The sequence below is a fragment of the Pipra filicauda genome, unplaced genomic scaffold, assembly GCF_003945595.2.
Source record: "Pipra filicauda isolate LSUMZ 115617 unplaced genomic scaffold, ASM394559v2 scaffold1_size10287979_pilon, whole genome shotgun sequence".
In the NCBI taxonomy this organism is placed as follows: domain Eukaryota; kingdom Metazoa; phylum Chordata; class Aves; order Passeriformes; family Pipridae; genus Pipra; species Pipra filicauda.
This window is the reverse complement of record NW_024104310.1, coordinates 2824490-2838649: the sequence shown is the minus strand read 5'-3', so window position 1 is coordinate 2838649 and position 14160 is coordinate 2824490. Positions and strand designations below refer to the sequence as shown.

At 41.8% G+C, this 14160-nt stretch overlaps 1 long non-coding RNA gene across 2 annotated transcripts; it reads right to left on the bottom strand.

Annotated features, from left to right (window-relative positions):
* Nucleotides 1–719: 719 nt before the first annotated feature.
* LOC120323133 lies at nucleotides 720–2187 on the bottom strand. Of its 2 annotated transcripts, none has more exons than XR_005563318.1 (3): nucleotides 2125–2187; nucleotides 1481–1751; nucleotides 720–840 (listed from the first exon to the last, which is right to left on the bottom strand). It is a non-coding gene; the product is annotated as an uncharacterized LOC120323133 (long non-coding RNA). The 2 variants fall into 2 exon arrangements; XR_005563319.1 differs by having other exon boundaries at nucleotides 720–837.
* Between the last annotated feature and the right edge of the window lie 11973 nt (nucleotides 2188–14160).

Sequence of the window (14160 nt, the reverse complement as noted above, 5' to 3'; positions counted from 1 at the left end):
TTCTACATGCCTCTGTCCCCACTTGGATCATTGTTGCCATTCCTTCTGTGCTGGCATTCCAGAGCTGCTGATTCACAGCCTACGTCTGGTTCTGTAGCGTTCTTGCCAACTCAAAGCCTCATGGATTATTTGGAGACTTGCTCAAGTCATTCTCCCTGTCACTGACTGGTTTGTGTATTATAAATACATTTCTGCAGGGACTTTCCTCACTATATTTGATTAGCTCATTTGATTTATCAGAAATGAAGTGTTTTCTTTCCTTCTTTCTTTCATTCCTACTTCCTTTGCCTCAGTTTTACCATTGAGAATAAGAAGAGAGTTGCTGATTCTCATACAGAGGCCTGCTGACTTCAGAAAGTCATGGGGTAGATGAGGATATCTGCTTAGGAAGAGTGACTGGACAAAGGACCAGGATCCAGCTCTGTGAGCTGTCACTGGTAAAAACGAAAACTGAGCTTTCCAGATGTGTTAATGTGGACAGTCACTTGGGATTTTTAAAACTTAGCATTGAGATGTTTGTAGACTGCCATACACTCCAACTGCTTAGTGTGTATCTATGTTAATTAATTTATAATTGCTCACAATATTGAATTCTTCAGTCATGTAGACTTGGCATCAAAGATAATCTGTGAAATCAGATAGCAGCTGAATTCAGCCTAATGTGTATAAAGGATGTAAAGAGGCTGGGAACAGTAGAACAATGACTGTGCTTTGTTACATACATGTTAGGGAGGATGCCCTTCTTCAAATTCCTGCACTGAACCATGTGAAAAGCTATATGCCTTGCCATCCTATGGAGCTCATTTCCACTCCATCAAAAGTGGCCAAGGTTCCATCCTGCTGAAATAAATCAAAATTTGCAAGTAATTTCAGTGTATCTAGGATTACTTCCAATAAAATATATCCCTTGCCTTAACCAAGGCTGTTTTTAAATCTCCTCCAATTTCAGTGGGAGTTCCTAATTGAAAAAACTGCTTAGGGCATGAGTGGCTTTTATAGATGAGGTTTCCTCCACCATAATGTTTAATATGGGTACAGCTGGGCAGTCCTCTTTGTTGATGCGCTTTACAACTCTCATTTCCAGCTTCACTAGGCAGAAATAATTTCCAAGGGTGGGATGCGAATTTAGTGTCCATGGCCTTTCAGCCTTTTTCTGTTGGAACTCAGTTATATTGCCAGTGTGGTTGGGATGTCAGTGGTAGGGGCAATGTGCACTGGGAACAGGATGGACAACATCCTGACCTATTCCAGTAAGAAGCTGTTTATACACTGCTTTCAGTGAATGCTGGCTGTTGTTCAAAAGCCAAAAGCAGCTGTCTTTCAAGAAACCTGCCTATAAACTAACACAGAAAGCCACCATTATTGACTTATAATATCAGTCAAGTTATATTTTGAATGGATGGAAATAGGCTAGACATTGGAGATGGGCTGGAGTGGTCGTTGTCTGTAGCACTAATAAGCAAAACAATCCACAACATACCTGTGTTCCTGCAATTGGATGTTCTCAGCTGCCCCCATTTCACAGCAAGATTTGCAACACCAGGTTTTTTTCCTCCAACCCATCATCCTTGGACCCTGACAGTTATGTGGGAATTTTCACTTTCAGGGATTTTCTTGTGAAGAAGCACGTCTCAAGTCTTTGAAAAAACTGCTGAGTGTACACCCCACTGGCTCAGAGCCAAAGGGCACAGTCTGTGGGTGTTTTATTTGTTTTCAGCCACTCATGATTTTTTTGAACACTTGAGTTCCACCTAAGGAAGGAGAAGTGTATGGTCAGATGCATCCTTCAAAAATGCAGGGTGTTAATTCCAAGTTAACTAAAGCAGGAGGAAAATTTTAGAGATCCTTGGTCTGGTTCCCATAAGCTTTGCACCTCTGTGCTGCCCTGCCTCCTCTCTCTGTCTTTCTCTCCCCTGAGCACAAACCCTCAGGAGCTTCAAACTGCTCCGTGTCTCACACTGCAGCAGCAGAGTGGCCACTGTAGCAGGACAAACCTCCCTGCTGACAACCAGGCACCAAAGCTCCATTTCCAGTGGGGCCCTGGCCAGCTAACCCAGAGCAAGCTCAGAAACCTGCACTGCATTGCAGACAGTAGCTGAGTTTCCATGCACAGCCTTTCCCTACCTGCAGGAGGGAGGGAGAGCCGAGTTCAGATTTTCATCTTCCTTCTAGACATTTTCCCAGAGCAGGATGTGAGAGGAGGCATTATGATTTCCATTGCAGGCATCATCCTGGAGGTTTTCAGTCTAAATTATTTAAAGCAATTGTGACATTACGCCCCGAAATAATGTCTCTATCAGCAGATGGAGCTGAGCTGAGGTCACAATGATCCCATTTGCCATATCCTGAATAAAAGCCTTCAAAATGAAACTAAAAAAAACAAGGTACTCAAGATGCTTCACCAGTACTGAAAACAACCCAATTTAGAGCTGGCTGTGACTGGTGAGACTGTGTCTTCCAAACAGGTATAAGTTACAGAATTCAGTGCTGCTACCCCATGCAATAGCCCCTCTTTGAAGTGCCTTATATCCCTTGTGCCTACACAGGGAATGATGGCCCATGAAGGCCTGCTGCACATCCTTCATGATGACCAATCCTTTTCCTCCCACAGAGTGACAGCTGCTCTCAGACAGTGCAGCTCCATTGCCAACCAGTGCAAAGTCAATATTCTGGCAGAAAGTCAGAGTTTTGTTCTGAGTATCTTTTCCCCTAATCTCTGTACTTTTCTGACTACAATTCCCTTTCCTGTACTTTCACTGAAGCCTTCTCAAGCCTGGGAGATGGCCAAACAGCCACATTCACAGTGAATTGACAGAAATTTGTACCAGGAAATGGAGTGAGAAGGACAGAGAACAGCAAAAATTAATCCAAAATTACTAACAAAGAGGAAAAACTAAAGTTAGGTGTCAAACATATCATCACTAGAAATCTTCTAATAGTTATGATATTGGTATTTTGAAGATATTTGAGGCAATAAGTACATAAATGGAGGTAGATGCTAAGTCACTGTAAGAATATATAGTAAGGACCACATGAGAAAGGCCACTAAGTCCAGTGGCATGGATATAATTCACTTCCAGGCACTGTGCCAATCCAAGGCCCAATCTCTGCCAAATTATTTTGAGCCTGATCTCTGTGGTTGCTGCTGAATCTGTTTTTTCCATCTTACTGTACCAGGGCATTCAGCCCCAGTAGACACATGAAACTGAACTAGCAATTTATTTGAGGGAATGGGCTTAATGTTCCTGACAAGATGGAAAGTTACCAGCTGGGTTATCTTCTGCATCTCATCCAAGTCAAATATTTTCACCATAATGTCTATTAGACCAAGCATAAATGAAAGGTAGACCTTCCCAATATCCACAAAGCTCTGTAGCAATTGAGAAGCCATATATTGTGTCATTTTTTTCTATTCAAACAGTCTGTATCTACTAAAGCATAAAGTCTTGACAGGTTTCCATAAACTGGTGAGTGCAATTTTAATAGTGTTTTTATACCAATAATTTCATAATTGAAAGTTTTTTGTTCAGCTGATCTGACAGAGCTGGATGTATTATAGAAAGATGGATGGGATGTCTCACTGAAACTTCCAGGTTAAATGTAGAAGTCTTGTTAGAAAGGGCAGTGTCTGAAGATATCTCCAACAAAATTGTTCTTGCTACTGAGAGAGTTCTTTCAGGATGGTCTGCTCTGGGATCATCACTGGCAGCAGTGTCAGACGCCCAAGTGTCAGAAAGATTCATTCTATTCTTGCTACAGTTTCAGCATGGAGCATCGTATGCAAAATGAGTCCTAATTCCAATTAGATTATTTTTTTTCTCGTATACCAATATCTGGTAAAGCTTTTGTGCTTGTTACTTTGCTTACTGCTTAGGCTTGTTGCTTGCCTCTTTCTGTGGATCTTTGCTGAGACCACAACTTCTTCTCTATGGAGTATTCCTTATAATTATCTTGTCACTCTTATTTGTAGGGAATGAAGGAAGGCATTATGTTCCTGAGAAATCATGTTTATCATCACTTGACTTACTCTGTGGAAGGGTTTTTTTGAGACCATCAGCAAAAAAGCAATTACATAGCTGGATTCAGTGTATCATCTAACCCATCTCTTTGGTGCCTTTACTTATATAAAACAATTCTTGTTTCCTATGCTTGCCTGATATAAAGGTGTAGGATTAATTTACTACTGCTAAATCTGAGGTGGAAAATGAAAATGTAAATTCCCATTGAAAGGGAGCTGTTACATCTGTGTTAGCTCTGTCAAAAAATGAATCTTCAATGCAGAGTACTGATGCACATTTATGTTATTTTTTCAGGTCTGAGATTGTATCACCAGAGCTCAAATGTCACTTACAGAGGTCCAAATTAATTGCAGTTGTGGTGATTAGTTTCATGATAATGATAATCCATATCTATCAGGATTTGACTTGAGACAAAATGTGCATTTTTATACTTCCAAGCAACTAAAAGATACCCTTTGATGAGCTCTGGCCTGTGCTGTAAGCAGACAAATGCCCTCAAGGCAAGCCTCTGTACCCTACTGCAATGATTCTGTTTAATATCTTTATCGATGATTTAGATGAGGGGATTGAGTCCACCATCAGCAAATTTGCAGATGACACTAAGTTGAGGGGGAGTGTCAATCAGCTGGAAGGCAGGAGGGCTCAGCAGAGGGACCTGGACAGGCTGGAGAGTTGGGCTGATTCCAGCGGGATGAGGTTCAACAAGGCCAAGTGCTGGGTCCTGCACTTTGGGCACAACAACCCCATGCAGTGCTACAGGCTGGGGGACAGAGTGGCTGGAGAGCAGCCAGGCAGAGAGGGACCTGGGAGTTTGGATTGACAGGAAGTTGAACATGAGCCAGCAGTGTGCCCAGGTGGCCAAGAAGGCCAATGGCATCCTGGCCTGGATCAGGAACAGTGTGACCAACAGGTCCAGGGAAGTGATTCTTCCCCTGTACTCAGCGCTGGTGAGGCCACACCTGGAGTGCTGTGTCCAGTTCTGGGCCCCTCAGTTCAGGAAGGACATTGAGGTGCTGGAGCAGGTCCAGAGGAGAGCAACAAGGCTGGTGAAGGGACTTGAGCACAAGTGCTATGAGGAGAGGCTGAGGGAGGTTGTTCAGCCTGGAGAAGAGGAGGCTCAGGGGAGACCTCATCACTCTCTACAACTACCTGAAAGGAGGTTGTAGCCAGGTGGGGGTTGGTCTCTTCTCCCAGGCAGCTATCAGTAATACAAGAGGGTACAGTCTTAAGCTGTGCCAGGAAAGGTTTAGATTAGATATTAGGAAGAAATTCTTTATGGAAATGGTAATCAGGCATTGGAATGGGCTGCCCGGGGAAGTGGTGGATTCTTCATCCCTGGAGGTTTTTAAGATGAGACTGGATGTGGCACTTAGTGCCATAGTCTAATAACCGCGGTGGTAGTGGATCAAGGGTTGGACTTGATGATCTCAGAGGTCCCTTCCAACCTGGCTGATTCCATGATTCTATGATTCTATGACTCTATGATTCTATGATTTTGAGTCTTCAGAAGTCTCTAAACCAGACACTTAAACTATACCAATGTTGTCTATATCAAGAGAAACAACAAGGTAAAGCAGAAGGGCAAAAAACATCCAGGGGCAGTGGCCAAATCTAAAGGAACAGCAAATCTAAAGGAAAAAAGTCAGGGATTGGCGAGGAGCTTGGGAGGACAGATCTGCGAACCATTCACCAGGAGGGAAACAAGGACAAACACTTTGATATATGAGAAATAAAAATGCCTGAAAGTGGGATTGGCTGATGGCATCTGATTGCTGTCCCCAGCCACAGTCAGGCATTTCTCCAAAGCACCAAGACAGTCTGACAAACTGCTTATCCCAGCGGCTTGCCAAAGGCTGAGCTCCAGCAGGAAGACTGCCGGCGCCAAGGAAACTGCAAAAGAGGCTGTTAATTTTCATTCTCAAGGTTTGTTCAATGTTTACCCACATCCATCTTCTCTTTCTGGGCAATCTTTTCCTCCCACCCCCCTTCCCAACCCGCATACAGTGACACAAGCCTTCTGCAGAAAGGACCCTGCACTCGCCTCTCAGCCGTGACCCTGAGGGACAGTGGTTATCGTGGCCATCAAGGCTGTGCTGGTGCACACCCCCACAAACACTGATGGTGCCAGCTCCTGCAAATAAGGAGGCTGGTTATGGAAATGAAGAATGGAATATATGATTTCTTGGTGGGCTCACTTTATTACCCTTCCTGAGCCTTAGCTTATACTTCGCTTTCCAAGATGCATATGATACTGATTATCTCTAGAGCACAAGCAAAATGTTAAATCAAATGAAACTCAGAAAGTTTTCTTTCTGAAATTCTTCATTTTGATCATATTCCTGACAAAATACCAAAACACACCACTGATTCCAACTGTGTGGCAGTCTCCTGTGCTTAAGCAACAGCTATTCCCATAGTAATGACCCAAATGCTTTAAGCTTTAAATCAGGCATTTTTTGAAACTGAAAATTATGCCTGCTCTACTGCTGACATCAATGGAACACAAACTACTTAATCTAAAGAATAAAACAAGCTTTGAACTCTTAGAAGATGCCAAACTTCAGATTTGTCTATGCTATATAATCTCCATTCAGATTTTTGATGTGGCTGGTTTCCTTTATCTGTGTATAAACAGACTTTAAGAGAATGCTTTATCACACTGAGACGCGCAACTATAAACAGAATGAAAACTTTCGAGCCTTATGAAATACGTATCTCTAAAACTAATATTACTCTTAAGATGATGCCATCTTTATTTTTAGAAAATGCTATTGAACCTGGAAGTGCATTTGTTTAGGTGATTTGATCCCATTTTATCCCCAGCTTCAATTATATAATCAAACACATTAAAAAAATTATCTCTGTTTTCAACTTGAATTCTTTGATGATAAAAATTGCTTTATCCTTGAAAATTAATAAAACAGAAGGCCAGTTTACAAAGCATGCTTCCTACCATACACTCAAGAAACTGGACCATGATAGCTTATGTCACAAGGCTGGGATTTCGCAATATGGTTGTTGGTGTCTGCAGAAAGCGGTAACCTAGTGAACCAATTTGCTCTATTGCTATAAAAAAGCCATGATCCCATCCCATTTGTGTATATGGTATCATCTCAACCTTTTATGGAACTAAACACTTAATTGGGCACCAAGTTTTGTTGGGCCCTGGACCTTGTGATCATCTCCTGCACAGCATTAATCTTACCTAAGAATAGTTTTTCACTTCCATCAGTCAGGGCCACATTGTTAAGATTTTTAGATAATATATTCAGTGAAATCACTTCAAAATACCAAAATTATTTATGAAAACTGTTTCAAAGGTCTACTTCTCAAATAGATAGGCTCTAGCATTCACATCTGAAGTTCCAGTAAAAACCACATTGCCATGGAGGAGTGCAGGAAATTGGCTTCAGGAACAGTGGCCAGAGTAGTTTTGATCCAGTGATGGAGAAATTCTCTTTTGCCTCCAAGAAGCTTTTGACTTCTCTGCATCCATCGTATCCTGAACCCAAACTGCGCGTGCCCCTGAGTTAATCCTTCCCTTTCTGGTGGTAGTACTGGAGCTGTTCCTGGCTCACTTTAGTAGTCAAAGGAATTAGTTCTGGTAGTGATTTGTTTGAAGATAGAGATTCGGCTGAATAAAAAGCTGGATTATGCCCTGTTCTTAATGAACATTTATGTTGCTGACAAGGTTAGCTACAAGGACATGAGCTTCTAGTCCATAATTTCATTAGTGGACTGTACCTGTAGTGGTGCATACATTAATTTAGTTTCCCCAAAATTCTGTTTTTCATGCTTGGTAATAAGATCAATTCTTCAACTGTGATTCAAGCACAACACAGTAAGAGATGAGGCCAAATTAAAAGCAGTGATGGAGCTATTTTAGCACTAAGAATAATGGTAATTCCAGCGGGCTTGAAGACTACAACAGTTAAATGGGTAAGGTAGGTTAGGAAAGATTTTTTCCCAAAGTGGGCCACAAATATTCATAAGAATTATAAGAAGGAATGTGAATGCAGGAACAGCAAATAGCCCAAATTTAAACATTTTTGTGCCACTATTATTATATTTATATTATTTATGTATGTGTAGCTCTGAAATATTTAAGTCATGCCCATTTTTTAAAACTACCCTGATTTATTGTACAATGCAGCTTCTTTACTGGAAAGTCATGGTGAGCCCTGTCACATCACTTGTTTTTTGGATATGGAAACACAGTCCTGGCTGCACCAGAAGAGCCAAAGGGTATTGTGTCTGTGGCCATGGAGGTGCAGCAGAAGCCAGGAGAGCTGTGGCAGGAAGCACCATCCCTTGTGCCATGTTGGTTGTGGGCCACTTAGAGCAGGGAGAACCTCCTCAGCACCTCCCTGCACGTCTGTGAGGGCTGATATTCCCGTGGTGGTGCCAGCAGCCAATGCTTATCCCCTGTGCTCAGCAGGAGGGGGTTATGGCTGCTAACCCCACATCTTGCCCCCTCTTTCCCTGCTGCTGAGGCTGGGCTGGTGGAGGTGAATGCCTGTGTGACTCTCCTCAGACTCTTGGGCTTTAAGTTCATTTTACTTTTAGACTTCCGCTCCTACCCTGCCTTTTGCTGTTTGTTCCTTCTCACTCTCCTTTTATTTGCATTTCTTTTTTAAAAAAACTGTTCAATTTACAACCAGGGTCTGTGCCCAGAATGGGCTGATGTACAGCTCTAAATAAGTAGAGAACATGGTGCTTTGTCCAGTCTTTCTGTGAAGGGAGTCAGCAAAGTCACATTCAGGTGTTGTACGCTGCACTTTGTTCCCTGAGAAGCTGTAGGGAATTTTTTATTTGCACTACCACAAACCCTAGGAGAGAATAGATTGAGTAGAGACTGTTGAGACAGGACAGGAGGGAATGGTTTTAAACTAAAAGAATGTCGTTTCAGACCAGATATAAGGAAGAAATTTTTTACATTGAGGATGGTGAAACACAGTGGCACAGGTTGCCCAGAATGGTCATGGAATCCCCAACTTCTGGAAACATTCAAGGTCAGGTTGGATGGGTCTCTGAGCAACCTGATCTAATTGAAGTTGTCCCTGTTCACTGCAGAGGAGTTGGAACCAGATGATCTTTAAAGGTCCCTTCCAGCCCAAACCACTCTACGATTCTATTGTGATACTATGTGATTCTATGTTCAAAGTCCCATCCAACCTGCCCTTGAACATTTCCAGGGATAGAGCATCCACGACTTCTCTGGACAACTTGTTTCAGTGCCTCACCACTCTGACAGTAAAGAATTTCTTCTTAATATCTAATGTAAACCTGCTCTCTCAGTTTAAAGCCATTCCCCCTCTGCTACAACTGCCCTAGATGTGTTTAAATGACAAAAAAGAAGGGTGAAATTTTCAACTATGAACAATTAATTCTCCCATATATTATGAGAATGTATTGAAGGCCATGAATATTTGATTACACTACAGATTAGATACTTAAATATATAAAGGCCTAATTTGCTTTTCTAGATGACCATATATAAATTGGATCTAAAACTTGAAAATGTGGCCATAATTTGACATAATTACTTATTTATGTGTATCAAAACCGATCAGGTACTCTGCATCTGAGGGATGTTCCCTAAATCTTACAACCCCACATTGTATTCAATGAACATTCATGTGGGCAAATAACCAAAGGTAGAAATACTGACCAGAAAGGTTACAGAGCTTCTAATCACTGGTTTCAGAACAGGTAGTGTAAATGTCTAAAGCAACTTGAAATATGCATCAGAAATTCATGGAGAACACACTCTGAATTCAGTAGTCATATAGCAATAGATGCTGCTGCCCTGATTATTTATTTATTTTCTGTATACCAACTGTTCCTGTTCTTCTGTTCTTTATCATGTTACCTTGTCTTCTTCCGGTATATGATGGGCAGAATTTTCACAAAGGTAAAGTATGTCTCTTATTCTGATCTCTAGTAAGACTTATTTGCTATCAGATTGTTTTGATACAACCATAATAGAACTAAATTAGCTTTTAGCTAGAGGCCACTATTCTACTCCATATTGCTTGATCATTTTACTTACAGTTCCTCTTTATAAACCATTTCCAGCTCTGGGCAGTAACATACAGATAGAAATGGTACCATGCATAGTGCCTGGGCTCTCAACTCCAGTGTTCCCAGAGTTTCCTAAACTTCTATCATTTACCCACTATAATATTTAGTGCTAAAGTGCTAAAGGCAATCAGCTGCACTACAGAGGTGTCTTGAAAGGCTTTTGCTAAATATAGATTAAAAGGTGAATTACCTCTGCTCTGTGTACCTGAAGATTAGGGTAATCCCTCATGGCATGCAACTGAAATCCACTAAACCCACGGAGTCCTGGGCACTGCTGTGGAGAACACAACTTCCCTGCTCATCAAGAAACCCTTGGTGCAAGCCAAAGATGGAAAGCTTGCCTTGCTTCCCTTTCTGCTGGAATCCCCATGTGGAGGTTGGCTGTCTCCCGGGGAGGGAAAGAAGCAGTAAAAAATGGAAGAATGGAAGGCAACTACTACAGCAGAGACAAGCACAGATGAAAAGATGAACACAGAAAAGTTGAACAACTGGAAATCTGTCAATTTTGGTAGTCTCTTCAGATTACTCTGTATATGCTGGGTATATTCCTCAGCAGTTTTGACAGAATACTAGAAATATTTCTCCAGAAAATGGTTGAAATTAGATAAAAAATAATGGGAATCTATGAAACCAGGCAATGCAGGGTAGCAATGACAGGTACCTCTGAGGCTGAGAAATGAATCATAATGGAAATATCACTCTCTATGTCATTTTGCCATTGGATGTACATAAGGAGTGTTGTTAAAGTCAGTGTCTGGTATTTAAGGCTGGGGATTGATTTGACCTCAAGTTTGTTCAGTTTGTTATTCTGCCAGTAGTTAAAAGCACAAATTGTGCTGCCAGAACAGTGGCTACCCAGGCCTCACTTCAGGCACTTTTCTTTTTGGCCTGTCTTGCCTTGAATAGTGTAAAATAGCTTGTGGCCAGAAGTTCTTTCCCATTTAGTTTAAGTCATTAGCCCATTTGCTGTACAACTGGGAAAGGAAGGGATTGATCACAGAGACTTCAGAATTAGCATGAGTAAAGCACAGGAAGTTTTACCAAAAGGAATTCTGCACAAGCAAAGTTGTTTTGTTTTGGTTTTTTTTATGGCTAGTACTTGTGGTTTTGTAAGGTAGATATAATTCCTGATTTCAGATGTGGAATTAAATACATGATATATGTGGTTTGACATTGCCAAAAACTTTAACAGATTAAAATAAGTTGACTTGGCATGGTGACCAAACTCTCTAAAACAGGTAACAGTCCCACCAGATACAGTGAGTAATTGATGGGGTTGTTATCCAAACTGTGCTTCCTATTTTGCTGAAATATCTCTTAAATCTTGCAGATTTCTTGCTTTTGGTTGCTATTGTTGTTTCTTATATTCATATGTTACAGGCAGGAAATTTATTTCCGAGCACTAATAGACTTGTGTCTTTGTTTACTGGCTAGCTGAGAGCTATTTGTAAATATTTCTATACCAGTAACACTCCTTCCAGAGACATCATTAAATACTGGAATACCAAATTAGCAATTATAAACCTGCTAATCACTACAGTGGTATTCACAAAGGCTTTCTTTAGCCCAGTCAGATTAATCTCCCTGTGCTGCCTCTACAGTCAGGATGAAATTTCTACAGTGCAATGTGGAGCAGAAACCCAAAATTTAAGTGCTCTGAACAATTCTGTACAGTAGACTTGGCAATAGGGGGTCTCCAGAGACAGCTTCCCCAGGCTGCAGGTATCCCTGCATTATACTCCATGATTTTTTTTCTATTTAAGAAAATAAATTCTAATAAATCAAAACAAATAGCATTCATGCAAAGGACAAAAATGAACAAAAGGAGAAAGCTGCTGATCTCATGCTTCCCTGTAGAGAAAGTGAGGAAAGGGTGGGGAATTGCACAGGCACTTTCTGATTATCCTATAAGATAGGATGGGAACAATGAGGTGGTTGGGGTGAGCCTGAACAGAGCACTTTCTTTTTGGCACTTCAACAACTGTTGGCAGTATTTTCTTTTTTTAATGTCAACATTATGTGCACAGCTTCAAGGTAAGAGATCCAAGTCACTCAAGTTAATTGATACATCAGGGATGCGGAACTGGAACACGATGTCCTTGCTGCCACTTAAAAATATTGCAAAACTATATGTTGCTTTTGCAGAAGGAACTAGAAAAATCTGACTGCATTATAAAAGTGTTGGCCAGAAATGGGGGATTCACTGCAGCCATTTCCTTCAATGTCTGTCTCAGATGATTGAAAAACTGTGAAATTATGTCTTCTGCTCTAGTTCTGATGATGAAATACTGTCCTGCCTCCCAAGCTGGATCTACTTTCATCTTATCCAGAACTGTCCTTTTGCTGGCTGAAGGTATATTTTCATACAGAAGTGAGTACTTTTTGCTCTGAACTTCCAGCTGCCTGCTTCAATGCAGCCTCAAGGCTTCAAAAATGAGGGGTTTGAATTTGGTGCAAGATCTCGTTAGTGCAGAGACAGACTCTTCTGATCAGTGGAGCAAAGGAATGCTACTTCACCAGTAGCTGTTGCTCATGGGATGTATCACCTTTCCATAAACTCAGGTTGTAGCTGAATATCCACCTGTGATGCAGGTATTACAGACTCTCAGGCCACACCCTCTTCTACCTCACCTTGCACTTGTAGGCTCCTTTCCTCAGACCCTGTTCTTCCCATGGCCATGCAGGTGGAGTGATGCCTGAGCCATCCATTGCCTCTGCCAGCGAGAGGGGCGAGGGGAGCAGGGCGGTTACTGGGTGTTGGGAGACACAGCAGAAGAGATTCAAATGTGCAAGTACAGTGTCAAGAGAAAAGTCTCAGGGCAGCCAGCCTGGCCTCCAGCTGCCACTCCAGAACAGCACAGATCTCCCATAGGTTCTGTCAGATCTGTGAGCCTGGTGTGGCTTGTCTTGGGAATACTTGAGAGTATCACAGGGGACAAGATGTGCTGTTCAATCGAGCAAACCAAGCCCTGTGGCTCAAAGAATGATGATTGCTAACAAATAACATTTTTTTAATCCTATAAGATATTGTTTGTCAAAACTCTCTGGTGTAAAACCAGATGTTGCTTGTGTTCCAGTGGAAAGAGCCTCGATCAAGAGGGAAATTCTTTTCTGAGATTCCAGCTTCTATGAGAATTTAAAGAGTCTCATCACAGCCCTCAAGACCCAGACTCTGCCCCCAGAGCGACAACTCTGCACAGATTTTACAAAGCTATGGTCTGCTCTGCACTGCTGCAGGGGCATTGCTGTAGCGTAGCTAATCCAACAAGGGCAGGATTTATCCCACTACAGTCAGGTAGGGAAGACTTGCAAGACTTGTCCTAACTGTATTTTTATAATCACACTCTTCCTGTGCACAATGGACACTGGGTGTAACAGTAAATAAGGATTGCTTTCATCTCCAAGTTCAAAATGATGAGGTTTCTCCGTTGCTTATGTAGTGATTGTGCACTGAGACACAGTGGGATGACAGCTGCCAAAGACAGCCAAGGGTTTGGTGTTCCTGGGAGGGTGGGTCCAATTAAAGTATCTTCTATCTCACTACTACACTACTTTTACAGTGTAATTCAATCTTGCAAATCAAAACCGATTTCATTACTGTGTACCCACATAGTGAAATCAGTAAGATCTTTAGTACTTGAAACCTGGAGCACTTTCTAAGTTTCAACACCAGTTTCCAGGTTTTAACATCAGTTATTTTTCTCACATGAGCAATACTGCTGCATTCATCTCACTGAGAGAGAAAATGCAGCAGAGGTGAGGAACTAATCTAGCACTACAAAGTGAAATCTTGTGACACTTTCAGCAGAACCTCAGAAGATCCTGCCTGCCACTCACAGCTTTCATTCACTTCAATCCAGTTCTTTACTTTATGCAAACTGTATGTTCTGCACAGAGCAGTCACAATATTAAAAAGTGGAGAAAGGGCGACAGATGCCTGTTTTGTTTGTTTATAAACAACATAACTGGCCGTGGCAAGCTCCATGGATCAGAGGGAAGGACACTGCTGCAAGAGAGATGCCTTCAGAAGAACCTCTGTCAGCCAGGTTGTGTGCAC